At 49.8% G+C, this 26,303-nt stretch overlaps 1 pseudogene; it reads left to right on the forward strand.

Moving 5' to 3' along the window:
* The first annotated feature begins 17,862 nt into the window (after positions 1 to 17,862).
* On the forward strand, positions 17,863 to 20,838 carry LOC105857998 (mitochondrial proton/calcium exchanger protein pseudogene; annotated as a pseudogene).
* Positions 20,839 to 26,303: the final 5,465 nt, after the last annotated feature.

Raw genomic sequence — 26,303 nt, forward strand, 5'->3', positions numbered from 1 at the left:
CCTGCTGCACCCTGGCCATGATAAGGGGTGTCCCTGTCACAGCTTGCAGCAAAGAACCAACTGTGAGCCACACGGAGTTTTAAATTGGGGAATCGTCAGTTCTTACGTTTGGGAAAGCTGCGTTCTGTCTGGGTGCTCCTCTAGGGCAGGGTCCCAGCTGGCCTGGCCCTAGCCCAGCAGGAGATGTCGTTAGACATCTTCTGTGATGGTTTCTAGGCCTTGGGGGTGGGCTCCCAGGAGATCAGGAGAAACCACCGGCTTCTGAGGTGAGTCTGTTCTTGAACTTTTTTATGTTTGGATAGAGGAGACGCTAGGGAACAGAAGTCCACAGAGTCGATGAAAACCCCCTTGAACAGAGAGATGTGCCTACCTGACAAAGATTTGCCTCCATGACAGAGGGGCCAGCTTCAGAGAGCAGCGGAAGCCTGTGGACAAAGGTTTGAATCCCGGCTCCATTATTTTCTAGTCTGTGTGAACTTGGGCATTCCACGCGTTCCCTGTGGGCCTTGGTGTTCTCACACGTAAAAGGGGGATGGTGCCCTCTCCCACGTAGGAATCAAATGAGAAAGCATCCTCCGTGGTCTCGCTGCGAATCTTGCAAACAGAGGCACTGACCGCCTTTGTTCCGGACTGTCTTTTCAGGATATACGGCAGCAAACAGCCTTGGAAGACAGCGTAGTACAGGCATGTTCTACTTCCCTTTGTTAAAAATGTGGGTTCCCTAACCTCAATGTTCTTTTCCTATAAAACACCCCACTGCGTGTGCAGGTGTCACCTGTCTCTCTTTGCACCACAAACGAAACCAGGGCAAACGTGATGTGTACGCTGTGCCACGAGTAATCGAAGTTCTTCGTCTCTGACCCAGGAGTCAGAGACAGTCTCGTCTTTCCTACCAGCACCCATGAAACAGCGACAAGCTAACTTCTTATAAATAAGATAAAATCTCAGATGGTTCCCAGTTCTCGCCGGCCCTGGTGATGAGGATGGGATGCTCACAGAGAGCCGGCTTTCTAGAAGAGGGTCTCACAAGCCCATACAAGGGAAGTCCATGGAAATCAGCAGCAAACATTTTGGCCAAACTGCATGGTCAAGTGGGCAGTGCGTGGCTGTCTGTTATTGCCTGTTATATAAGAAGGAGTCGGGGAGGCAGTTGCAGGCTGCTTGCTGGGAGGTGGCTTCAAAGGTGGCTGCCAAATGGTGTCCTGGTTGTGATCACCCTTCTCCGGGCTGGGGGCTTCCTCACCAGCCTAGTGGGCAGTCTCAGTCCTCCCCACTGGGACGAACCAGCGCTAAGATCTGTCCTGGGGGAGGGAGGGAAGACGGTGCCGCTGCTTTTAGATGCAGTTACAGAAGTGGCCACTTATGCCCCAGAGGGAAACTGACTACTGCTGTGGGCGGAGACCAGAAGGGTCTAGAACTTAAGCAGATTCACCTGGCACAAGAGGGTGGGGCACGTGGCGCTTGTGAAGGAAGAATGACAATGTCAGCCGCTCCTGCACTCCACTGCACCAACTTTAGACCCATTTGCAGAGGACAGTGAAAGGCCTCAGAGTGATTTTACTGTTTGTTTTGCAGTGGGTGCTGGCTGCTATAGGGAACAGAAAGGAGCTCTGGCTTGCTTGGGGAAATTTCCCTGAGGCAGGCAAGGTCCCAGAGGAAACCACAGATGAAGAATTGGTTGGTATTAGCTCTCCGACTGCTTCAGTTTGGGTTTATGATACCAGTGGTGACCCACTAGGGAATGAGAAACGGACTCAAATCTACATCAATTCTTGCCATGACCCCCCCACCCCCACCCTGGAGAACTCCCCAAGTCGTTATGTTGAAACCACATAAGAACTTAGAAAGACACTATATTGGTAATGGGGCAGCAGATGCCCTGGGTTAGGGTGGCCTCCTTTAAAAACTTTCTGCCCTGTCTGTGGGTCAGGCCCAGCTTAGCCGATGGGCATAAAGCCTGCGGCCCCAGCAGCAAGCAGTGCGGCTACGGCTGCTGAGTCAACTTGTCTCTACAACTGAGGTAGATGGGGTCAACAATGATGACTTTACTGCCCCAAATAGGGCTGTGTGTGCTGCGTGGTCGAGCCCTAGTCAGCTGTGCACTGGCCACAGCCAGCAGTAAGGGCACCTTGCTCACTGTCACGGAGGCAACTCTCCCTCCATGGCCCCGGCCACTCCCACCCCTGTCACCCTAGCCTCGGCTACTTTAAGGAGCAAGATGATTGGGGTGAGGCTAAAGTCTTCCTGTCCCCAAGGGGGCTGAAGTTCTCTCCTGGCAAGGACACTGAGGCGCTCTGGACAGGGGAGGGACGCACACTAGGTCTCCTGGGGACGGGCACCCAAATCTCCACCCTGCCCGTGGGGGAGGGGAGCCTGGGCTCGGCTAAGGGGGTGTTGAGTAGGGCTCGTCACGGGGAGGGGACTCTAACACAATCCTTTGGGCCACGTCAATGTACTGCCATTGTGACGTGTGCATCTAAATGACTGGTGGGAACCGATGACTATGCACGTGCACTTCCCTGTCCCGGAAGAGCCACAGGAGATTCTCAATGGGGAAAAGCCACCCACAGAGAACTGCTGATACCTTTGGGGCCCTCACAGCCCTAATGACCCCTTTGGCCTGTAAGAGTGATGAGTGACAGATGATTTTGCTGATGGAAGCCTCTGGCTAAAGGGAGGCATCCTCCGCACAGGGGCACCCTTGAGGTTTGGGACTCATATCTTCTTTGACATGACTGTTAGGTTTTTGGGGTTTTTTTGAGACAGAGTCTCACTCTGTTGCCCAGGCTAGAGTGAATGCCATGGCGTCAGCCTGGCTCACGCAATGCTGCTGCCTCAGCCTCCCGAGTAGCTGGGACTACAGGCATGCACCACCATGCCCGGCTAATTTTTTCTATATATATATTTAGTTGGCCAATTAATTTCTTCTATTTTTATAGTAGAGACGGTGTCTTGCTCTTGCTCAGGCTGGTTTCAAACTCCTGACCTTGAGCAATCCTCCCGCCTTGGCCTCCCAGAGTGCTAGGATTACAGGCGCGAGCCATGCACCTGGCCGAGTACACTCTTTTTGAAAGCAACTATTAGCTTGAAACCGGGCTCTTACTGAAACTGAACACCCAACCAACACAGGCCTTGTGACAGTGTGGCCGGATAGTCCCATTTGGGGTGGGTCAACTTAGACTCAGTGACTGACAAGGTGGGAAGGGCCCAATGAGTTCCCATGGAAACAGTGCGCCCAAGGGCACGCTGGCCCGGCCCAGCAGCAGCTTTCCCCTTTGGGGGAAAGCTGTCCCACACTCGCCCTCCCGAAGGAAAGCTGCGGGCTCAGCGTGGACCTCGGTTCACAGAGCCCCTCCACGTGCCTCGGCCACGTTGGCTGGTGGTCCAGCCGAGCCCACACGGTGCCCCTGGGCTGCCGCGGCTGTTCAGCCTCAGCGCTGCAGGACTGAAATGAGTGCGGTCACTCCGCTCGGTGGCAGAACCTCACGCCGTTCCCGCAGCCCTGGCCAACGCTGCCCTGGGTGGAGCCTGCGATGTTTTTACTGACTCTTGGGCACAGCCAGTGGCTTGGCTGTTTCATCCACCACTTGGAAAGCTAGAGGCCGGTAGACTGAAGACGCCCCTCTGTGGGGTCACAAACTGGGGAAACGACCGGGCTGTGGATTGGCCGGACTGCCTGGGTCACTCCTGTGGATGCGTGTCATCAGGGCCATCAGGGCTCTCTGACGCACATGGCGACACCCGCCCCGCCTCGTGGACCTGGACGGGGTAAGGGAATCCGGGCTTCCGCCGCTGCATGCCAGACTGTGACTCCTGCCGGGAGCTGGCCTGGGTGTCTCTCTCCAGGCACGGCCTCGGCCTCCTTATGCCTCGGACCTCTGACCCCGTCTGGTGGCCGCTGTTGGCTGCCTCTCTGCTTTCGACACTTTTCCAGGTGATGGTGCTGCCGTTCCAGTCTGGTCAGCCGGTTCCAGTCGCAACATCGTGGTCCCCGAAACTAATCCGTGTCATGTTTCCAGCTTTCTGAACCATTTACAGTCCGAGAATGGTGTGCCTTTGATCACAGAACCCAACAATGGGCTGACCATCAAGGTGTTCAGTGACCTTGCCTGCTCCCTGCCACCCACAGGGATAGTATCGTTGGGGGTTGAAACGGCCTCCTCAAAAACTTGGGTCAAAGTTTCCAGCTCTCTCTCTTACCTTCTCCTAGTCCACACACCCCAGTGAGGCAGCCTAGTCACTGACTGTGGCTGTCCCCAGAGAGGAATCATCTGCTCTTGGCCATTTCCTGGGTAAGGACCAGGATGAAAGGGGTGTCGTTTATACACAGACCAATTCTGAAAATTTGAGATTTTGCCTTAACAATTCCTGGGCCTTACAGCAATACTTCCCACCTTCCCTGAATGGCCAGCCTGGTTGATACAGACTATAGTTGGCAGTCTGGCCAAAAGGGTATCTTGGGGATTCAGACTGAATTCTGGTTAAATGTTATGAAAATATCCTGTTGTTCTTCTACCTGACCCCTCTGGAAGAAAAGTCTGGATATAAGCAGGGCACGATCGGGAGAAAGGGGAGGTTGTAGGCACTGGAATGCAACATGGACAGAGGAAGTGCGACACTCCAGCACCCGGAAGCGACGCCCTAGATGGCAGGAGCCTTCCTCGCGATGGCACGCGCCCGGGCGCGGCTCTCTGGAACTGCTGCAGGCGCCTTAACTGCAACTGGCTGCTGTGAGGCACCCCCCACCCCCCACGGCTCTGCACGTCACCTGACTGCCATCTTTCTTAACCTTTCCGAAAAACTGAGAAGTTGTGGGAAATGTTAATAGCAAGAGAGAGCCCCAGCCCCTGCTCCTCCCTCGCCAAACACCGTCCAACACCCCGGTGCCTGTCCTCTTCCCGGCATTCAGTCATCCCAGGGGCTGACAAATGCGACCCAGCTGGTGACGTGGACAAACAGGACGGATTGGACTGATCGCTCTTTGTCTCTCCAAAAACATGGAGTTTGTCACACAGTCAGAGATAAGTCCCACACCATCGGGTCTCTCATTTCATGCTCGCGGTAACGCTTCAGTTTCTGTGGCATGAGCCTGCTTTACAGAGGAGAAGCAAAGGCTCAGAGAAGTCAAGCAGTTGCCTAAGGTCACACAGCCAGTGGTAGTACTAGGTGGCGACTAGGTCTGCCTGACTCCTGTTCCAGTGCTCTCTAAGGTCGGCCTCCCTAGCTTTCCCTCATTCAAGGTGCTAGTATTTTTTCATGTGCCTCGCAGTCCCTGGCTTGTGGCATTTCATGCCTCTTGGTTCTGGACACCACACTTGGGAGGCTTAGAAGGCCGGGGGAGCATGGAGCAACCAGTGGGCTCCCTACCACTCCCTCCCCACATGGCGGTTTCACTTGTCTCATCTGTGAAATGGGTCTAAGGCCTGCTTCATTCCACAGAGGGGCTGTGGGGAACAAATGAGTTCAGGAGCAGCCAGGTGCTTAGGAAAACGGGAAGTTGTCCAGTTGTGGACGTCGATGTGTATGAGACATGGCCCAGGAGAGACTGAGGGGCTCGCTAGAGGTGCCGGGAGGGAAAGAGCGGAGTGGAAAGGGCCAGTGAGGGTCTGGGCCAGGGTTCCCTCCGGAGCTCCTTCCTGTGCCTGAGGTGCCAGACATGGCTTTGGGTTGAGCAGCACCTTTGTAGGTTCTTGTTTTAAACCCTCATCCTATTTAGAGCAGTGGGATTGGAACTTACATGTAATAGGATGGAGCCCACGTGCCAGGAACCTCTCAGACTTTCCCTAATGAAACCCCACACTGGACGCGCACACTAACCCTCGTGTCCCACTGGACAGGTATGGAAAAGGTAAGGGATATAGTCAGGGTTTGGACTGAGATCTCTGGCTGCAGAGACTGGTTGTTCGGGGGCTCTTCGGTTTTTTTATACTTTTGACTGTCACCCCCAGAAAAGCCAAGCACACCGAGGCTGGGGCCTGGCCAGAGACAACCCAGAATCCTCCCCTGTCGGGGGATCTTGAAGTGCTTGAAGGCCAGGTGTCCACAGGCTGGCCTTCTTCCAGGAGGGGCTTCTAGGTTGGCAGGGGCAGCCCCAGACCACCATGGCTCTGATACATGGTGGTGTCTCTGTGACATAGCCATAGCTGTTTCATCCTGGGTCCTTCCACCTTCCCCAGGAGCTACTTTTGTTCCTCTCTCTACAATGCAGCCAGATGGGTCTTCCTAAAATGCAGCCCTGGCCCAGTCACCCCCTTGTGCCAAGCTGTCCATTGGCTGCCCATCCATCCAAGACCAAGCCCTGTAAGGCCCTTCATCGCCTGCAGCCCTCACCCTCCCTGGGCTGAACCAGCAATGCTCCCTACATAGGCCTTGCTGGCTGTGACCCCAAGCCTTTGCTTATGCCATCCCCTTTTGCTAGAATGCCCTTCCCCCGCTCCACTGCTTAATTGTCAAATTCCTTTCTGTTCATTTAAAATAGTGATTCTTATAAATATTTAATGTGTTTATTAGACGATATACACACATGGACAAAATGGCATATACTGTGTTTCCCCTAAAATAAGACCTACCTATAAAATAAGCCCTAGTAGGATTTCTAATCATTTGCACAATATAAGCCCTACCCCGAAAATAAGACCTAGTGATGGGCGTGGCTACGCAGCGTATCTGCACAACCCATGCATTTTGTCGCTGAGTGGTAAAGAAGACAAGCAGCCCTTCTCATCTGCCCCATGAGAGCTCTATTGCTTGACATGAGAGATTGGGGCCAATGGTTCTAAAGGAAATAGAGTCGCAAGAAATTCAGGATGGAATTCGGGGTTTGGAGAGTTATGATGTTGTTCCAGAAGAAGACAACTTAACTATATTTGAATAAATGTAGATTGCTGTACCATATTTAAAAAAAGTAACACATCCCCTGAAAATAAGCCCTAGGGTGTCTTCTTGAGGAAAAATAAGTATAAGATCCTGTCTTATTTTCAGGGAAACACAGTAGTGAGAATTGTTCTTCCCACCCAGGCCCAGCCACCCTGATCCCCTTGGGCTACCTGTTTCTTGTGCACTTTTGTTTCCTTGACTATATTGACTTCTCAGGGCTCCCACTCACCTGTCCATTCCTGTACACTTTCCCCTGCCTGGCACAGGTGAGCCCTGCCTGCTGGGTTCCCCTGAGTGCTTGTGTGGCACCCAGACACCCCGCCTTGTTCCAGCAAATGTGCCTTGGCATATTTTATTGTGACTGTCTGTTTATAGGCCTGTTTTCTCCCTAGCCTGGGAGCTGCTCGAGGGTGGCAGCTGTGTGGTGTTGGTTTCTGTGGCCCCGTAGGAGGCGAGGGCCCTGGCAGGAGGCTCAGTAAATACAGGTTAAAAAGGTAACGTTGGAGGATTAAAGTGTCTTAGGATGGTGACGGCACAGTGCCTGGAGCTGCTGCTCTTCACAAAAGTCCCCCAGAAAGGAAGGTTTGCTGGAGAAGCGGTGCAGGGGACCCTGAGGGGCTGGCGGACAGGGCAGGGGAGGGAGAGAATAGCTACATGTTCACCTCACACTACACAGCCGAATAGATTCCAGATGGATGAGACCGTCAAATGTGAAAACAATGAAACCGTAAACTAACTAGCAGAAAATGCTCACGATTTTGATCTCTGGATGGGAAGGGCCTCTCCACGCATGGCAGTAATGGAAGAAGTTATAAAGGAAAAGATGCATATTATTTATATACTTAAAATTGGAAACTCCTGTACATCAAAACGCACCATAAATAGAATTAAAATGAAAAGAAATATGTAAAGAGCATTTGTAAATCAAAAAGTAAAAAAAAATCTAAAAACCTCAGCGGGAAGAAATGGGCAGTGGCTTTAAAAAGAAAATCAACAAAAGGGGAAATTTAAGTGACTGAGTATATGGAAAAATGTTTAGTCTCATTAGGAAACAAAATATCCAATCAAAGTAGGGAGATGCTATTTTTCCTTTATCACTTTAGACAAATTATTTTTCTAAAACCCGTCGTGCTCCGTGGTGCTGAGACGAAGTTTGGTGAGCAAAATGCACGTTCTCCTTTCCTGTGGATTGGACTATAAACAGGGTGGCTTTCAGGAAATCAGTCTCTCAATATGGACCAAAAGGCTTAAAAATGTCTATGCCCTTTATTCCAGCAATTCTGCCTCTGGGGATCTTTCCTGAGAAATATTCAGTTTTCTATACCAGAAAGAATTCTGAAACAGTCTAAATGTCCAATAATAGGGAATTACAGAAATGATGGTGCGTCCGTGCGACAGTATTATGCAGCCTTTCAAAATGAGGTTGCATTGATTGAGTTGTGGATGGCAATTGTGCCTGGGAAGTGGGAAGTGACAGGCAGGCACGGCTGGGTCTTTTTTCCTGTCCACTTTCCGTTTTCCTGGACTCTTTACCATAAGCTGCGTTATTTTTATAAATAAAAATATCATATTGTAGAATATTTGTAATTATCCAGAAACATGATCATTTGCTGGGACAAGGCGGGGTGTGCGGGTGCTGTGCAGGCTCGCAGGCAGGGCTCACCTGTGCCAGGCAGGGGAAAGTCTACAGGAAGGGACAGGTGAGTGGGAGCCCTGAGAAGCCAGAATATGGTCAAGGAAACAAAGGCACACAACAGGCAGGCAGCCCATGGGGATCAGGGTGGCTGGGCCTGGGTGGGAGGAGCAATTCTCACTACATGCCATTTTGCCCATGTGTGTATAGGGCCTAATAAACACATTAGATATTCATAAGAATCATTATTTTAAATGAAAAGAATTTGACAATTAAACAATGGAGGGGGGAAGGGCATTCTAGCAAGAGGGAACAGCATAAGCAAAGGCTTGGAGTCACAGCCTGGCCTACGTGTTTTATCACATGGTTACGCCCATGCTGAGCGGAAGGAAAGCAGTGATAAGCCTACATCTATGAAATATGATAATTTATGTATACATGTATACACAGGTAATGCAGTAAGCACTGAATTCAGTCCCTAGCATAATAAAGTGCTGAATATATGCACACAAATGGCTACTATGATATTAATGCATGCATATATGAAAATAAAATGTAACCAGTGAGTGTATCTGGCTTCTAGAGTTTGGGATGATTTTTGTACACTTTTTCTTTAATACTGTCCCACATTTTTCAAATTTTCTATACAGATCATATGTTATTTTATTATATTAAGCTATATTATAAATTATAATTATAAAAACAGATTCTCTACCATAAATGTTGAATGAAAAGGATCTGATGTTAAACTTCCATTAAACATTTCTAACTGCCAGTGTTCTGTTTAGTTGAAATTTGTGTCAAATGATAATAAATGAATCCTCACATTTGTAGCATTTGATAGTGTACTGCCACACTTAACCACCTCCCTTCACCCCTGTGAGGAGCTACATGTCCATAAGGAATGATAGAAATACTACACACACACACACACACACACACACACACACGCACACGCACACACACACACCTGCTGTGGCCCTGGATGAGTCCAGTCCTCAAGGGCTTAGTCTCGCCTAAGCCTCATGTTGCAGCTTTCTAATGGGCTTCCTGGGCTCCCCTTGGTGCAGTGGGCACCAGTGGGATTTAGCAGGGATATGGGGAGAGAGGAGCACCCCACAGTCCTGGCAAGCTGGTGGGGTGCTCCTCATCTTCCATGTGGCTTTCAGAGAAGTCCTCCTGGCTGCTGTCCCTAAAAGACCCTGTCCTGACTGATGAGGCTCTTGCCACTCTTGCTGCCCCACAGACAGTGGGTTTGGCAATGGGGTGGCATTTCCTCAGAAGAACAAAAGAGAAGATCATGTCCTGCAAATGCTTCCGGGGTAACTGCTTTCTGTTCTTTCAGTCATTGGATTCACGTGTGATTTGTTTCTGGGGCACTTGGGATACAGAGGGTTCTCTGAGCCACAGTACAGAAACCCCACTTCACTGGTAGACTAAAAAATCCCAGGGAGGGGTACAGGGAAGGGAACAGCACAGAAAGATTATGGGGGAAGCATCACACTGGGCATGTCAGTCATACACAATTGGTCAGGCCATAGAAGAGAGGTTAGAAAGAGAGTTGTAATGACAATGATGCAATAACAACCATTGTTCATTGAGCACCCATTGCGTACCATCTATTATCTCATTTAATCGTCCCATCATTCCTATGACGGGTAATGTTATGCCCATTTTACAGACGATGAAATCGAGACTCAGAGTGGTAAGGTAAGTGCCTGTGTGGATACTTGGTAAGTAAACGGCAAAGCTGGAATTCAAATCCAGGTCATTCTCCCTCCCAGACTAATGTCCTGACCTTGCCCAGCCTAGGGCCTTCTCAATAGGGTTATTTGAAAGAGATGATTTAACGAGTGCCTACTATTCATGTTAAAGGCCAAGCCTGGCTTTGGTGCTTCTCGCATGGTATCTCATTTAATCTTCAGAGTAGCCTCTGTTTGGATACGTGTAATTTTCCACATTTTGCAAATGAGAAAACTGAGGCGCAGAGGTTTGTCTGAGGTCACACCGAGCCAAATAAAGGGCTGTTTCAGGAAAACACGGAGTGGGGAGAATGAATCAGGAACAACCTGGGTGCAGGGATCGGAGCCCCAGAACCAGAAAGGAAGTGGGGGCTGCTAGGTGGATACTGTCTCTACTCACAGGAGACAGCAGAGGGCCGAGGGGTAACTGTGATTTTGGACTAGCCACCGCGCCAGCCTCAATTTCCTCATCTGCAAAATGGGGCCACCAATACTTACCATACAGGGTTGCTATGAGGGTTGGATGAGATAACGCACAGGACATGCATAGAGAAATCCCCACTTTCCCTTCCCTACTGGTCTCTGTCATTCCGTCAACACTCTTTGGGGTCTGTAAGCCCAACCTGGCATCCCACCCTACTCCCGATCCCTCACCCAGCACCAGCGTGTACTTCGAGTTAACAGAACGAGAAACAGCTGAGCTGCTCCCTGGCCATTTGCCCTCTTGCATCTCGCCCCCTCTGGGCCTCAATCTGGACCGCCAGGGTGGGCTGGGGGCAGGGGGATGCTGAACTGGACCATCTCTGGGGGCCTCACCGTACCCGAGTGAGCCCTGCCCCGGCTCCCCAAGCCCGGCCTGTACTGCCTTTCCTCCGAGCCCGGGCACGGGCTGCACCATGGGCTCTGCGGGTGGAGGTGGCTGCCCACTGCCCTGGGGACCATCCTGGAAGGCTTCTCCGAGGGACCCCCCAACATACCCTAGATGACAGACCAAGCCTCCTTTCTCCCAGAGTCCCTGGCAGATCCCCCCCCAACTGCAGCGGACAGGAAAGTGACTCAGCCCCCGCAGCCCCCTCCCCAGACTCACATACCCGCGGCCCTGCTTTGGAAAAAGGGTGGTTTTCATTTCTTTCCTTTTTTTTTTTCCTTCAAGCACTCTCGCTCGTTCTGTCCCTGGGCTGTCTCTCCCACCAGACCTCCATGGTCCGAGCCAGAGGTCTTCGGCCACTCCTTCCCCAGCCTCTCCTGGTGGAGGGTCCCCCATCAGGGCAGGCTGTGTGGCCCTACTGTGAGTGAGGGGAAAAGGGGGCCTCTGGGGGCCCCCACTGGCCCCCTATTATATTGGCTTCTATTAAATTGAAACACATAGCACATCTATTACACAATAAACCACAGCTATTTCATGGATCAAATTAAGTTTTATTTGGGCAAATTACAACCTTTCCTACAGTCGTGCCTTTGTGAGGCCATTCCTTTTCAATAAAAGCAAGCATTTTGGGGGCTGGCCCTCCTGGACCAAAGCTCCATAGTGGGTTGGGGGCTCATGCCGGGGCTGGCAAGAGGGTGGGAGTGTGCATGGGCGTGTGTGTGTGTGTGTGTTTGTGCGTGAGATGGGAATTCTTGGGGCCCCTCTTGGGAATGGATTTGGCCTTATCCTCCCCCTGCCTTCTCATCCTGAGGTTGCCATGGAAGTCTGCAGAGAACTTCTCATTAAACACGAAAAAAGCAGCAGCAGCGGCAGCAGGAAGGCATTTCCCGGAATCCGGGAGGAAGCATGAGTCACCGGCCTGCTGAGTGAGCCCTGCGTGGCCACTGGGGCCCCAGCCCAGGAGGCCTGCAGCGCAGGGCCAGCCGTCAGGCCCGCGCCAGGCCGGCCCGCGTAGACACGCCTGCTGCCCAGGCTGACGCAGGCTCCAGGAATGCAAACAAAGCTGGGTGGAGGGGCCTAGCAAGGGCCAGGGCGCTGGGCCAGGCAGGAGGCAGCAAGCCTGTGGGAGAGGCCTGCACTGGGGCCTTGGGCCTCAGATGAGCCCTTCTCTAGTGTCCTTGGAGCCCAGGACACCTGGCCGGTAAGGCTCCTAACTCCTGGCATGACCTAGCCTAGCATGGCCAGCTCTGCCATCAAGTTCCTCCTGGGGCAGGGCCAGGAGTTGCCCTTAGATCAGAGGTTCTCAAGGTTGGTCCCTGGACCGGCAGCACCTGGGGACTTGTCAGAAATGCAGATTCTTGCATCCCAGCCCGTCCACAGACCTACTAAATCAGAAACCTTGTGGGTGGGGCCAGCAATCTGTTTTAACAAGCCATGAGGGCGATTCTGATGCGTTCCAGCTTGAGGACCATGCACTTAATGACCTACGGATCCACTTCACGCCACGGCTGCTGGAGGGTCACTCGGCACAGGGAGACGCCATGCTCGACAGCACTTCCTGGGTGCCTGGCACTGAGCTGACTGCCTTAATCCTCACAACAACCCCTTGAGGTCAGCTTCTGTGACCGTTGCTCCAATTCACAGGTGAAAAGTGCTACTTTTTTCCCAGATGCCACAGTTCTGGGACCTCACAGGTGATGGAAAATTCTGGGCTGGACTCATAGATTTGGCCCGTGCTGGCTAACTTGCTTAGTGGCTGCCCGGCCTTTCCCTGGGTAGCTTTGCCTAAAATGCCCTTCACAAGCTGTCCCGCTACCTAAGAGGTGGCCGGGTGGGGTGAATGCTCATCCTGAACTGGGCAATACAAGGGAACGAGGCAAGCAGAGTGAGAGAAGCAGGAGGCGACGGGAGAGGAGCGAGGCCGAGGAGAGACGCACGGTCCCGCAGAGTCTTGCTTCTGCTAAGGAGGCTCCTGGACCAGCAGCGCCAACAGTGCCCAGGAGCCTGTGAGATGCAGAGCCCTGGGCCCTACTCCGGACTTACTGAATCCGAATCTGCACGTTCACAAGATCCCCAGGGATTTGCATGCACATTTAAGTTCAGGAAGCATGAGTAGGGCGCAGAGGCAGACCCCTGAGCCCCTTCCTACTGCAGAGTAACGGGGCTCTGGCTCACTCATGATGAGCACAAGTGTCCCCTCGGTAAACCCTGGAACTTGAGGGCACTGAGGGGGCCTCCAGCCCTCAAAACCCCACAGCCAAACTAAAGTGGTGAGTAGATGCTCTCACCCTACTGAGTTGCCTCTTCCCGGGTGAGGACTTTACTTCCTTAATGGTCTTCTCCCGGAATGTGAGCTCTGGGTTCTCACCCTGGCTCTTTCACTTACTGACTGTGATCCTGGAAATTCCTAAACTTCTCTGTGCTTTGATTTTCCTTTCCTGTAAAACAAGGGTAACAATATTTCCTAGAGCATACATTTTTTTTCTTGGGTGCAGATGAAATCAGCATGCACATATAGAATGCTTAGAACAGTGCGTGGCACATAACTGCGTTAACATTAGCCACTTGATTCTTTCAGCCTTCCTTCTTTCTCTCCTCCGGGTGGCCCTTGGGCTGGGGGTGGGGTGGAGGGAAGGCAGTGCTGACCTCTGAGGAGTCAGGGAAGGCAGTGCCATGGCAGGGACACTGGATTGGAGATGATGCCTGTAGGGGAAAGAGGGAGATGTGTTTGTATGACACCCACGACATGTCCAGCTCAGTGCCAGGCAGGGTCCTCCTTTCCTCAGTTGTACCAGGAAAGTGCTGTTATTTTCCAATCTTGCAGATGAAGATTGAGGCCCCAAAGTGGAATGACCAGCCCAAGGTCTCACAGTCAGCAAGGGGTAGAGCTCATGCTTGGTGGGGTCTGCTTGGCCAGCTTGACCTCAGCCCCACTCACATGCCCCCATGCCTCCCTCTGCACTACAGCCCAGCTCCAGCCCTTGGCGGGGTCCAGAGGCCAGGGCTGGCAGAGGAGTAGGGAGGCTGAGATGTCCTGAGGATGTGGCTTGTGGCTCCTTCCCTGGGGCCTCTGTCTCCCCTGGGTGGTGCCTCCTTCTTGCAGGGCAGTAGGGTCTGCGGAATGGACCTGCCATGGATTGGCTGCTCCTGGCTTTACTTCCCCAGCACAGTTTCCTTGTCCCTCTGTCCCCTGACTGAGAGGCAGATGTGTTCAAACCCCAGCAAGGGGGATTTCTGGTTTCAGTTCTGATGTATAAAGAGCTTGGAAGTTGTCACTCTCATCCTCACAGCAAGAAAAAAGTCAAACTGAAAGTCAACAACTTTTCTTATTTTCATCAGAGAATTAAGGTCACAGGGCAAACCGCCACTGTGAAATCTGGGGTGACAGGTGAAGACAGAATCACAGCCAAGACCAGCCTACCTGAAGCAGAGCCATTGGAGCCAGTAATCACCAGGAACACTTAGATCAGGGGTCCTCAAACTTTTTAAACAGGGGGCCAGTTCACTGTCCCTCAGACCGTTGGAGGGCCGGACTATAGTTTTAAAAAAACTATGAACAAATTCCTATGCACTCTGCACATATCTTATTTTGAGGTAAAAAAACAAATGGCAAAAACACCTGCATGTGGCCCGCTGGCCGTAGTTTGAGGACGCCTGGGAAGGTAAGTTTGATGAACTTCTGGAAGCTTCTGTGGATTTGCTTAAAAATTAAACACTTCTAGGGGCCCAATTGTAGGCACCCCCCCAATAGGTTTTACCTCCAGAAACTCACCAGGGTTACATGAGGAAGATCAGAGAAAAAGTCCTTTGTTTCAGGCAAAAGGAGGGGGGGAAACAGTCATTTTGAAATACCTTCACTGTAACAAAAGTCTACCCTTCAGGGAAACTATTGTAGCAGAGCCTTATGTGACCTGAGGGAAGGGTATTAGACAAATCCTGCCCTCTATCCTTCCTGTCTGTCTCACTTCGGGGCAGGAAAAAAGGGGGCTAAGGAATGCTCCTGAAGGCTATAGCACAGGCACTCAGGCCAACTAAAAAGCTAAGATTAAATGATAAGAGTATAGAATGCCTCCCCTCCCCAACATCTTATTACTACCACCACAACAGGTCTTCAGCATAATAACAGTGGATTACAACTGAAAAAGCTGCAAGACACAGACTTTTTAAGTAGGAATTCATAGGGAAACCCAAAGACAACCATGGGGGGGGGGGGAATAAAACAAGGAAATTAGAGGAAATCAAAGCTTCTGGCAATTATAGCTACAGCAAACCTTAAAACATAGCCAAGCTTCTAGCAAGATTAATATAACATCTCACTTTAAAAGCCTAATTACTTCAGTTTGTATAACCCAATATATCATGCCTTGCTTTCAACAAAAAATTTAAAGGCATGCTAAAAGTCAAGAAAACACACAGTTTGAAGAGACAAAGTAAGCATTAGGACCAGACTCAGATATCACAAAGATTTTGGAATTAATTAGACAGGGGATTTAAAATTATAATTACTAATATTTTAAGGGCTCTAGTGGGAAAAGTAGATTACATGCATAACACATGCGTAATGTAAGCAGAGAGATGGAATTTCTAAGAAAAATCAAAAGGAAATGTGAGAAATCAAAAACAAAAGAAATGAAGAATTTCTTTGATGAGTTTGATGGGCCAAGGAAAGAATCAGTAAGCATGAAGATATGCCAATAGAAACTTCCCAAGCTGAAATGCAAAGAAAAAAAACAGAATGGGGGTAAGGGAGAGGCGGGCAATAGAATATCCAGGAACTGTGGGGCAGTTACTAAAGGTGTAATGTGTGTATAGTGGCAATACCAGAAGGAGAATAAACGGAGGAGGAAGCAGAAGAAATACCTGAAGTAACTAACAGTGGTTGAGAATTTTCCAAAATTAATCATACAAGACCAAACCACAGTTCTTAGAAACTTCAAGAACACCAAGCAGGATAAATACCATAAAATTCACACTTAAGAAGTTTGTGTTCAAACTGCAGAAAACCAAAACCAAAGAGAATATCTTGAAAGAAATCAGAGGAAAAATATATCTTGCCCACAGAGGAACAGGATAAGAATTACATCAGACTTCTCATCAGAAACCATGCAAGCCAGGAGAGGATGGAGTGAAAATTTTAAAGCATTGAAAGAAAAAAAAAAACCCATCAATTCTGTATCTAGTGAAATAATCCTTTAAAAGTGAAAGAGAAGTAAAGACTTTCTCAGACAAACAAAAACTAAGGATATTTGTCACCAATAGGTCTGCCTTCCCAGAAATGTTAAAAGAAGTTCTTCAGAGAGAAGGAAAATTACATAGGTCAGAAACTTGGATCTACATAAAGAAAGGAAGAGTATGAGAAAAGGAATAATAAAGATAAAATAAAAAATTTATATTTTCTTATTCTCAATTGATTTAATAGATAACTGTTCAAAGTAATAATAACAAAAATGGATTGGGTGATTGCAGCATATGCATAAGTGAAATGAACACTAGTAATGTTACAAGGGATGGAAGGGGGCATTGGGAACACTCTGCTATAAGGTATCATGAAGTGATATAGTGTTATTGAAAGTGGACTTAGATTAGTTGCAAATGTATATTGTGAACTGTAAGAAACTAAAAAAAAATTAAAAAAGAAGGGTAATTGATATACTAAGAGAGGGGGAAAAATAGAATCGTGTTAAAACCAGAGAAGGCAGAAAAAGGGGAAGATTAAAAAAAGAAGAAGTACAATAAATGGAAGACAGTTACATGGTAAATATTAATCCGACTATATCATTAATCACCTTAAATACAAATGGTATAAATGCAGCAATTAAAAAACAGACTATCAACACTTAAGTGCACATATAATAACATTCATTGGGTGTTGGGCAGATAGGAGGGGATGGGTATATTCACACCTAATGGGTGCAGTGCCCACCATCTGGGGGATGGACAAGCTTGAAGCTCTGACTTGGGTGGGGCAAAGGCAATATATGTAACCTAAACATTTGTATCCCTGTAATATGCTGAAACAAATACACACAGACAACAGACACACACATACACACACACACACACACACACCGTCAGAGGGATTTTTTTTTAAAGGAACTATGTTATCTATAAGAAGCCCACTTTTTAAGTATAAAGGCACAGATAGATTAAAAGGGACAAAGTCTAACATTCATTCATGATGATAAAAACTTTTAATAAAATAGGAATAGAGGAGAATTTCCTCAACTTGATAAATAATATCTCCCAAACCTACAGCTAACATCATACTTAATAGTGAGAAACTAGATACTTTCCTGTTAACATCAACAATTAGGTAGGGATGTCCCTCTCACCATTCCAACCCAACATGGTACTGGAAACCCTAGCTAATGCAATAAGACAAGAAAAGGAAATAAAAGGTATATAGATTGGGAAGGAAGAAAGAAAACTACGTTTATTCACAGATAACATGATAAAGAAGAAAATCCCAAAGAACTTAAAAAAAAACTACTGGAACTAGTGATTATAGCAAGTTTGCAGGATGCAAAGATCTAAACAAACAGGGAGCGCGGGTGAGGAAATGCCCAAAGGGACAGGCAGCGCGGCAGCCCCTCCGCCTCCCCGCCCTCCCCCCACCTCGCCGGAAGTGTGCGCCCGGAAGTGTGCGCCTGCTTCAGCATCCCCGGGTGCCGCGTCCTGGAGCTGAGAGAGGCCCAACCGCCTTCGCCAGCAGTCCGCGCGGGCCCGTGGGGGGCGCTAGGCCGAGGAGCGGCGGCGGCGGAGGCACCTGGCCATGGCGTCCGTCCTGCTGCGGCGCTGGCACGCCCTGGCGCCCGCGCTGAGGGGTGGTCTGGCGGACCGCCATGGTCTCCGTGGGACGGACGTCGAGCGGCTGCTGGGCCGCGTGCACGGTGCCTTTGGCTGCAGCGCCCCCGTCCCCCCTGTGTGCCTTTCCTTCCCAGGCCGTCGCCTCAGCGGTTGGCCTCCGAGGCCCGAGCATTGGCGTGCGGCGGCCGCAGCGCCATGTTTGGTCGTCACGGGCCCTGGCGGCCTTCCTGCGCGCGGCTGGCACTCCTCGCCCCCCAAGGACAGGAACAAGAAGCTGGAGGAGGGCGGGCCCGTGTACAGCCCCCCCGCGGCGGGGCCGGTGAGGTCGTTTGGGCAGCAGGTCCTGGACGAGCTGAAGCACTACTACCACGGCTTCCGCCTGCTCTGGATAGACATCAAGATCGCCGCGCGCAGTCTCTGGAGGATTCTCAAGGGCCACACCCTGACCCGCCGGGAGCACAGGCAGTTTGTCCGGGTCTGCGCTGACCTCTTCCGCCTGGTCCCCCTCCTCATCTTCGTGGTGGTGCCATTCATGGAGTTCCTGTTGCCCATCGCGGTGAAGCTCTTTCCCAACATGTTGCCATCCACATTTGAGACCCAGTCCACCAGGGAGGACCGGCTGAAGAAGCAGCTGCGGGGGAAGCTGGAGATGGCCAAGTTCCTCCAGGACACGCTCCAGGAGATGGCCTTGAAGAACAAGGCCGCCAAGGGGAATGCCACCAAAGATTTCTCTACGTTTTTCCAAAAGATCCGAGAGACAGGGGAAAGACCCAGCAATGAGGAAATCATGCGTTTTTCCAAATTATTCGAGGATGAGCTGACCCTGGATAACCTAACACATGCGCAGCTGGTGGCACTGTGTGAGCTGTTGGATCTCCAGTCCATTGGCATGGACAGCTTCCTGCGCTTCCAGCTCATCATGAGGCTGAGGTCCATAAAGGCTGATGACAAACTGATTGCTGAGGAAGGAGTGGACAGCCTGAGCTTCAGGGAGTTGCAGTCTGCATGTGAGGCTCGAGGCATGCGGGCCCTTGGGGTCACAGAAGACCGCCTGAGGGGCCAGTTGAAGCAGTGGCTGGACCTGCACCTGTATCAGGAGATCCCCCCGTCACTGCTTTTATTGTCCCGAGCCATGTATCTCCCAGACACCCTCTCCCCTGCTGACCAGCTCAAATCCACCTTGAAGACCCTTCCAGAGATCGTGGTCAAGGAAGCCCAAGTAAAAGTGTCTAAGATTGAGGGTGAGAAGGTGGACAACAAGGTTAAGTTGGAGGCCACACTGCAGGAGGAGGCAGCCATCCGGCAGGAGAAGCTGCAGAAGCTCTCTCAAGCAGCAAAGGAAATGGCAGAAGCCACCCCTGTGAGGCCAGTGGCTGATCAGCAGCCAGATATGCCTGATGTGATCCTGCCATCAGAAGCCATGAAAGACACTGCCCCAGTGCTGGAGGTCTTGAAGGAAGAGGAAATAACTAAGGAAGATATTGATGTACTCGGTGACGCCTGTTCTAAACTGAAGGAGCAAAAGAAGTCCCTAACCAAGGAGAAGGAGGAGCTGGAGCTACTGAAGGAAGATGTCCAGGGCTACAGTGAGGACTTGCAAGTGATAAAGCAGGAACTTTCAAAGACTGGCAAAGAAAAATATGTGGAAAAATCTAAAGCCAGCAAAAGACTGACAAAGAGAGTGCAAAAGATGATTCCACGGATAGACACCTTGATCTCGAAGCTGGAGATAGATCAGAAGGCTGGCAAGGTGGACCCAGCAGAGAGCTCAGCTGCTGAGGAGAAATTTGTGAGTATCGCCGAGCTCACCAGTGTCATGAAGCAAATGAAACACATCCCAGAAAACAAGCTGATCAACTTGGCCATAACACTGGATAAAAATAAGGATGGCAGGATCAAAATCAACAGCCTCATCAAGATGATCAAGCTGGTGGACAAAGAAGACATTAACATCTCTACCAGTCAGGTGGCTGAGATTGTGGCAATGCTGGAGAAGGAGGAGAAGGTGGAAGAGAAAGAGAAGGCTAAGGAAAAGGTTGCGAAGGGGGCTGCAGAAGTGAAGAATTAAGGCTGGCTCTGGCTCTCAGGCATTTTGGTGGCGCTGCACATGCCTGCCTCTATCCTACTGCATCAGCTGCTGTGGTAATGACCATGATAGTGATTGCCTTGAGGTAATTCTTAGTGGCAAATCTAATACTTTTGTCTGGAATAAATCAGAAACTTCCATTAAAAAAATTAAAAAATGAAATGGAGAGATATTCCATGTTCATGGATAGGAAAATTCAATATTGTTAAGATAACAATTCTTCCTAACTTGTTCTATAGATTCAATGCAACCCCAATTATTAATAAATTTCAGAGAGTTATTTTGTGGATATTGGCAGAGTAGCCAGCACAATTACTGAAAACGAACAAAGTCAGAGAACTGACAACTACTCAACTTCAAAACCTACTATAAAGCTATAGTAATCAAAAGGTGTGGTATTGATGAAAGAATAGACAAATGGATCAATGAAACAGAATAGAGGGCCCAGAAATAGACCCACATAGATGTAGTCAACTGATCTTTGACAAAGGCGCAAAGGCAATACAATGGAGAAAAAAAGATAAGTCTTTTTCAACAAATGGTGCTGGAACAGCTGGACATCCCATATATAAAAAATGAGTCTAGACACAGAACTTTACATCTTTCATGAAAATTAAATCATATACCTAAACATAAAACTATAAGATTCCCAGAAGATAACTTAGGAGAAAATCTAGATCACTTTTTCTTGGTAATGAGTTTTTGGATACATTGAAAGTATGATCCATGAAAGAAAAAATGTAAACTGTGGACTTTAGTTAATAATAATGTGTCAATATTGGTTCATTGATTGCAGCAAATGTACCACCCTGATGCAAGATGTTAATATAGGGGAAACGTGGGGGGTAGGGGGGATCGAGTTACATTGGAACTTTCTGTATTCTCAGCTTAATTTTTCTCTAAATCAAACTGTTCTTAATAAAGTCTATTAGTTTAAAAAAACCAAGAACAGCAAGGCAGCTCTTCAGGGCTCCATGACCTTACACGATGACCACAGGCTGTACTTGGCATCTAGGCAGCATCTGGGGATGGACTTTTGGTGTCTGTTTCCCCAGAGATCAAGTCATTGTTTAGGGAACAGGGCCTCTGGAACCTGACAGACGTGATACAATCCTGACCTGCTGCGTGATATTGGGTCAGTCATTTGAAATCTCTGAGCCTCAGGTCCCTGATCTATAGAAACAATGTAACTGCCTTATGAGTAGGGTGTTAGAAGGATATTTCTTATTTGAAGACATACCATGGAAAGTGCCTCAAAACGATTCCTGGCTGGAGGTAAAGCCACAATAAACATTCCCTGCTCATGTTAGTAAGAATAATGAACACAGTACTGAGCCCTTGCTCTACAGCACCCCCTGCTGGTTAGTGGCGACTCAGAGACTCAAAACACCAGTTCCCCTTCAGGGCTCATTATTTAAGAGACTCTTAGACTTATCAATCTACCAACCTTGTGGGGCAGAGGCCACCGACTCCCTACACGTGGAGTGCAGTGTGAAGCAGGCTTAGCTGAGGGGTGAGGCTGGGAAGGGGCTCTGAGATGGGGCATTTGAGATGGGCCCCCAAAGATGGGGTCCAGCTGAGAACATGGCCTGAGCAAGGCTTGGAGGGTGGCTCAAGCATGGTTTGTTCCGGGACTGGTGAGCATCATTGAGCCCAGAGAGAGTCAAGGGTCAGAGGTGCAGAGGTCACTGGGCCCAATCATCTCACTTTAGAGAGGAGGCAAGTGGGGCCCAGAGAGAGACAAAGAGACCTCCCAGTTGTCACACTGCTAGATTTGTTTTCATCTTGGGACCTAATAAACTTGGAGAATGAGAGTTTTGATAAAGGAGGAAGGTAGTTTAATGATGGTGGTGATGATGGCTGATATTTGTAAACTGATTAATATATGCTAAGCACTATTTCTAGGGGCTTTAAGAGGGTTATTTTATCCACAAAATAATTCTGAGGTAGGTACTGTTACTCCCATGTTATATATAGCTGAGGAAACTGAGGCACAAAGAGATTAAATAATGACTCTGCATTGCTTTCAGGATTTTCCCAGACACTGCTCACTGCCTCTTCCACATTTCCCCTGCATGTCTCCCCGGCTGGCAGAGCAGCAGCACTGTTTCTCTATCCCCCATAGCCCACAACTGGGGCTTTAGGAGTGGCCAGTGTCAGAGGAAACACTTCACTGGTTTCAGCCAATCCTTAAAGTCTACTCCTCTTGCTAGAAATTGGTTCAGGTGCAGGCATGTGATGCCTCCTGGCCTATTAGAAATGAAGGGAAGTTGGGCAAATTTTGAAAACAGCTTTTTCCTTTTTTCATTCTTTTTTTTTTTTTTAAGAGATGGGGTCTTGCTATGTTGCCCAGGCTGGAATGCAGTGGCTGTTCACAGGCACAATCCAACTACTAATCAGCACAGGAGTTTTTATCAATTCCATTTCTGACCTGGGCTGGTTACCCTTTCTTAGGCAACCTGGTGGTTGCCTGATCCCAAGAGGTCACTATATTGATTCCAAACTTATTTTGGACACCTGAACAGCATAGTACACTACATCCCAGAACTCCTGGCCTCAAGCAGTCTCCCACCTCAGCCTTCAAATAGCTAGGACTACAGGTGCATGCTATCATGCCTAGATGGAAATAGGTTTTTGTTTGTTTGTTTGTTTTCCCTGAGACAGAGTCTCACTGTGTTGCCCAGGTAGAGTGCCGTGGCGTCAGCCTAGCTCACAGCAACCTCAAATTCTTGGGCTCAGCTATCCTCCCACCTCAGCCTCCCGAGTACCTGAGACTACAGGCATGTGCCACCATGCCTGGCTAATTCTATATATGCTTAGTTGTCTAATTTCTTTCTATTTTTAGTAGAGTCAGGGTCTCGCTCTTGCTCAGGCTGGTCTTGAACTCCTGAGCTCAAACAGTCCTCCCACCTTGGCCTCCCAGAGTGCTAGGATTACAGGCATGAGCCACCATGCTCGGCCAGAAATAGTTTTTTGATTGTAAAAGAGGGAGAGAGGGGGAGGAAAGGAGAGACCAAAGGAAGAGACTACAGTCCCTCCTCTACCTCTGGACATTGTGGTATCTGCATGTGATCTCAGAACTATGGCAGCCACCTTAGTTTCATGAGGGGACAAGTCTGAGGATAGTCTGAGACGAAGATGGCAGAGCAGAGGCAGGGGATTAAATGGGTCCTTGAAGACGTGGTTGAGCTGCTGCATGAGCCAATCCTGGATGCCCCTCCTCTACTAGCATGTCAGATCTTGCATCACTTATTTGTTAAGCCAGTTATATCAGAGTTTTCTGTTCTTTGCAGCTGAAAGCATTCTTGTTGGTTTGAAGATGACCCCCAAATCTCTCCACATGTCCTTCAAGCCTAAGATTCCACAGCCCTGTTTCTTGTCAAATTTGCTATAGCCAGAGTCAAGGATTTGTTGTTCCCAGGGAGGGCCATGTTCTCTGGGGCCTCTGGGCATTTGCGTTTGCTCTTTCCTCCGAAGTCTCTTCCCATGTGTCTGTTTTACACACCTCCCCCTCTTCTTTCCCGAGCTGGATGCTCTATCACGTCCTCTGCAGAGTCCGAGTGGCTCCCTGACTCAGGGATCCCACAGCACCTGCCTGTGTGGCCACTGTCACCCTTGTCACCCAAGGTTGTCACTTATTGGTTTATGGGTCTGCCTTATTTCCCAGATTGAGACCTCTGGACTGAGGGCAAGACCTGGTCACATTCATTTCTGTGCCCTTCCGTGCAGGGCTCAGCCCAGAGCATACACCCTCTAAGTGGCTATGGAATGGATAAGGGTGTGGGAGTCATCAGAGTCCCCTAGGGCTCACAAGGGGCACTGGAGAGGCAGCGTCCAGGCCGACAGCATTCATAATTGCAATCGGTGATGAGCCACTTACTACAGGCCAGGCTCTTCCCACACACTGTCTCACACGCTCTGTGGCATGACTGTCACCCTCACTTTATAGATGAGGAAACTGAGGGGCAGAGGCGCGAAGCCACTGCCCAGAGCTGGGATTTGAAGGGAGGTCTGTTGGTCTGTTACTAAGTGAAGAGAGAAATATACTGAATGGTGTGTGTGGTTGTAAAATGACGGCAGGGACATTTGTAATTAACTTTGCCAATTTTCTCAGCATTTCTAATTTTGTTTCAGAAACATAACAGGAAAAAATAAAATATACATAGCCCAAAGGTTTAGAGAATTAATGCTAGGCTGGGCCATGCGCTCTGACTTCACTTTCTCAGAGGCGGCTGTGGCGGAGCAGGAGCCCGCAGAATTCGGCATCCCACGATGCAACCCGAACAGGACAACACGCATCTCCCGATGCCCGAATTCTCTATTCTGCGACTTGGGAAGTTTTCACTTGGTTTTTGTTTTCTTCCTTCCTTCTTCCTCTCTCTTTCTTTGTTCTTTCCTTCTTCCTTTTTTCCTCTATTTTTTTTGCCAGAAAGTGAGGATAATGAATGAGCATTGCTTAAATTTTTTCAGCACTGCTTAAAATTTTTGAAGTTAAAAAGGTTAAATCATTAGGTTGTTGGGTGTGGATAGGGAGGTAGAAGAAAACTTATTTCCCAAAAATACACCCCTTTTCTCTCTTCTTTGTATAAAACTTTGTTCTGAAGGCTTCTTGGGGGCCAAAGAACAAGCACACAAACAAAATGAGGTCGTAACCACTCTGCTCTCTGCTCCCTTCCCAGCCGGACCTTGGGTGGAGCCCCAGGACCAAGGTCTGGGGGGCACCAGGAAGCAAGGCCAGCAAACCCCAGGAGGGGCGCTCTTTGCACACCCTGGCTTAGGCTCAGAAGTGCAAGGAAGCAAGTAGCCAGCCCCCCATAACCAGCCCTCTGATGCTGCTCCCCAGCCGGGCACAGGGGCCCTGCTCAGAGAGGGGAGGCCTTGGTTCCCTCATCTGTGACATGGGGCTGCTGTCACAACCCACCGGGATGTGACGTGGGACTAGGGTGGGAGGTCCAGGCTGGGCAGGAGCTCGGGAAGTGTGGGCTGAGCCCCGGGCCCGGGCTGGAGAGGAGCTTTTGCAGGCCAAAAAGCATGTTCTGAGAAACTCTCTCTGTTCTTGGCTTGGGAAGTACATGCTTCTGTGAATCGTTTCTTCTTGCAGCATTGGTGTGTTTTTTTCGCCACCTTGTCTTGAAGTCACGTAAACCCCTAATGCCGGTTTCTTCTTCCACCCAGGCCGACCTCTAGCAGCTGCCTGCCTGTGCCATCTTGAGGCAGCGTCCCCCTCCAGAGAGAAGGTCCTGCATGGCAGTTGCCAGGTTTTAAGCAGCTGTCGTGGGGCAGCGGAAAGAACTCTTGGTTGGTGTCGTATTAGAAGCCCCACGGTCCTGCTGCAAAGCTGCTGGTGCCACCTCAGACTTCAGCTTCCACCCTGGGAAATGGGACGTCTGCTCTAAATGTCTGCAGTGGCCTCCTCAGCCCCGAGGTCCTAGGGCAAGGACTGGGACAGCTGGAGGAAGGTTAGCAGGGAGCTGAGACCTCTCCCTCGGGGTCTCCCCTTGGGGTCTGGGCCCCCATTCCCGGGCAGGGTTAGAGGGGGCGGCAGCCACTGGATAACGCAGACCAGGTGCAGCCCTTTCCCCAGACACGCTCAGCGGCTGTCCTCCTCGGAGGCCTTGGGGATATTTGAAACTCTGCGGAGTTTGGCTTCAGAGGCCGGAGTGGAAACCGCAGCCCTGTTACGCGAGCACATACGATCTCCCTGGGACGAGAGCAGCAGACTGGCCTCAGAAAATGAGAGACAGGTTCAAGGCCACTGGCTCTGCGGGGACACTTTTGCATCCCCGAGTAGGACAGCGTGTGGGAGCCCCAAGGAGGGCAAGGCCAGCGCGCTGGGCCAGAATGCAGTCACCTCCGAGGGGTGGGGTCTCTGTCCCCCGAGCATAGGCACAAAGGCCAGGCCCCTTTGTAGAGGAGACTTGAGCCTGGTGCCAGGGCTGGACACCCACCACGGAACCACTTGCCTTGCCCCCAAGGTGAGCTCGTATTTTGAGAGCGTTACATCTGCCAGACTAATCGCTGAAGAAGAAAAATTCCCTTGGAAAGGAATGAACCCCTCCCTCCCCCATGGCAACCTAAGCCACCTGAATTTGCACCAATGAGTGGAAAATGATTCTAAAGTCACTGACAGTTAAGACACCCCAACTTCCATCACTGTCTACTTGAGTAACTTTGGGCCAATAATTTAATATCTCCAGCCTCAGATTTCCTGTTCGCCTGATGGAAACACTGAGCCCTGCCCCTCGTTAGCGCTACTCCCGGATCACACTGATAAATCCTCATTTCCCATTT

This window comes from Microcebus murinus, chromosome 6 (genome assembly GCF_040939455.1).
Source record: "Microcebus murinus isolate Inina chromosome 6, M.murinus_Inina_mat1.0, whole genome shotgun sequence".
NCBI lineage: Eukaryota > Metazoa > Chordata > Mammalia > Primates > Cheirogaleidae > Microcebus > Microcebus murinus.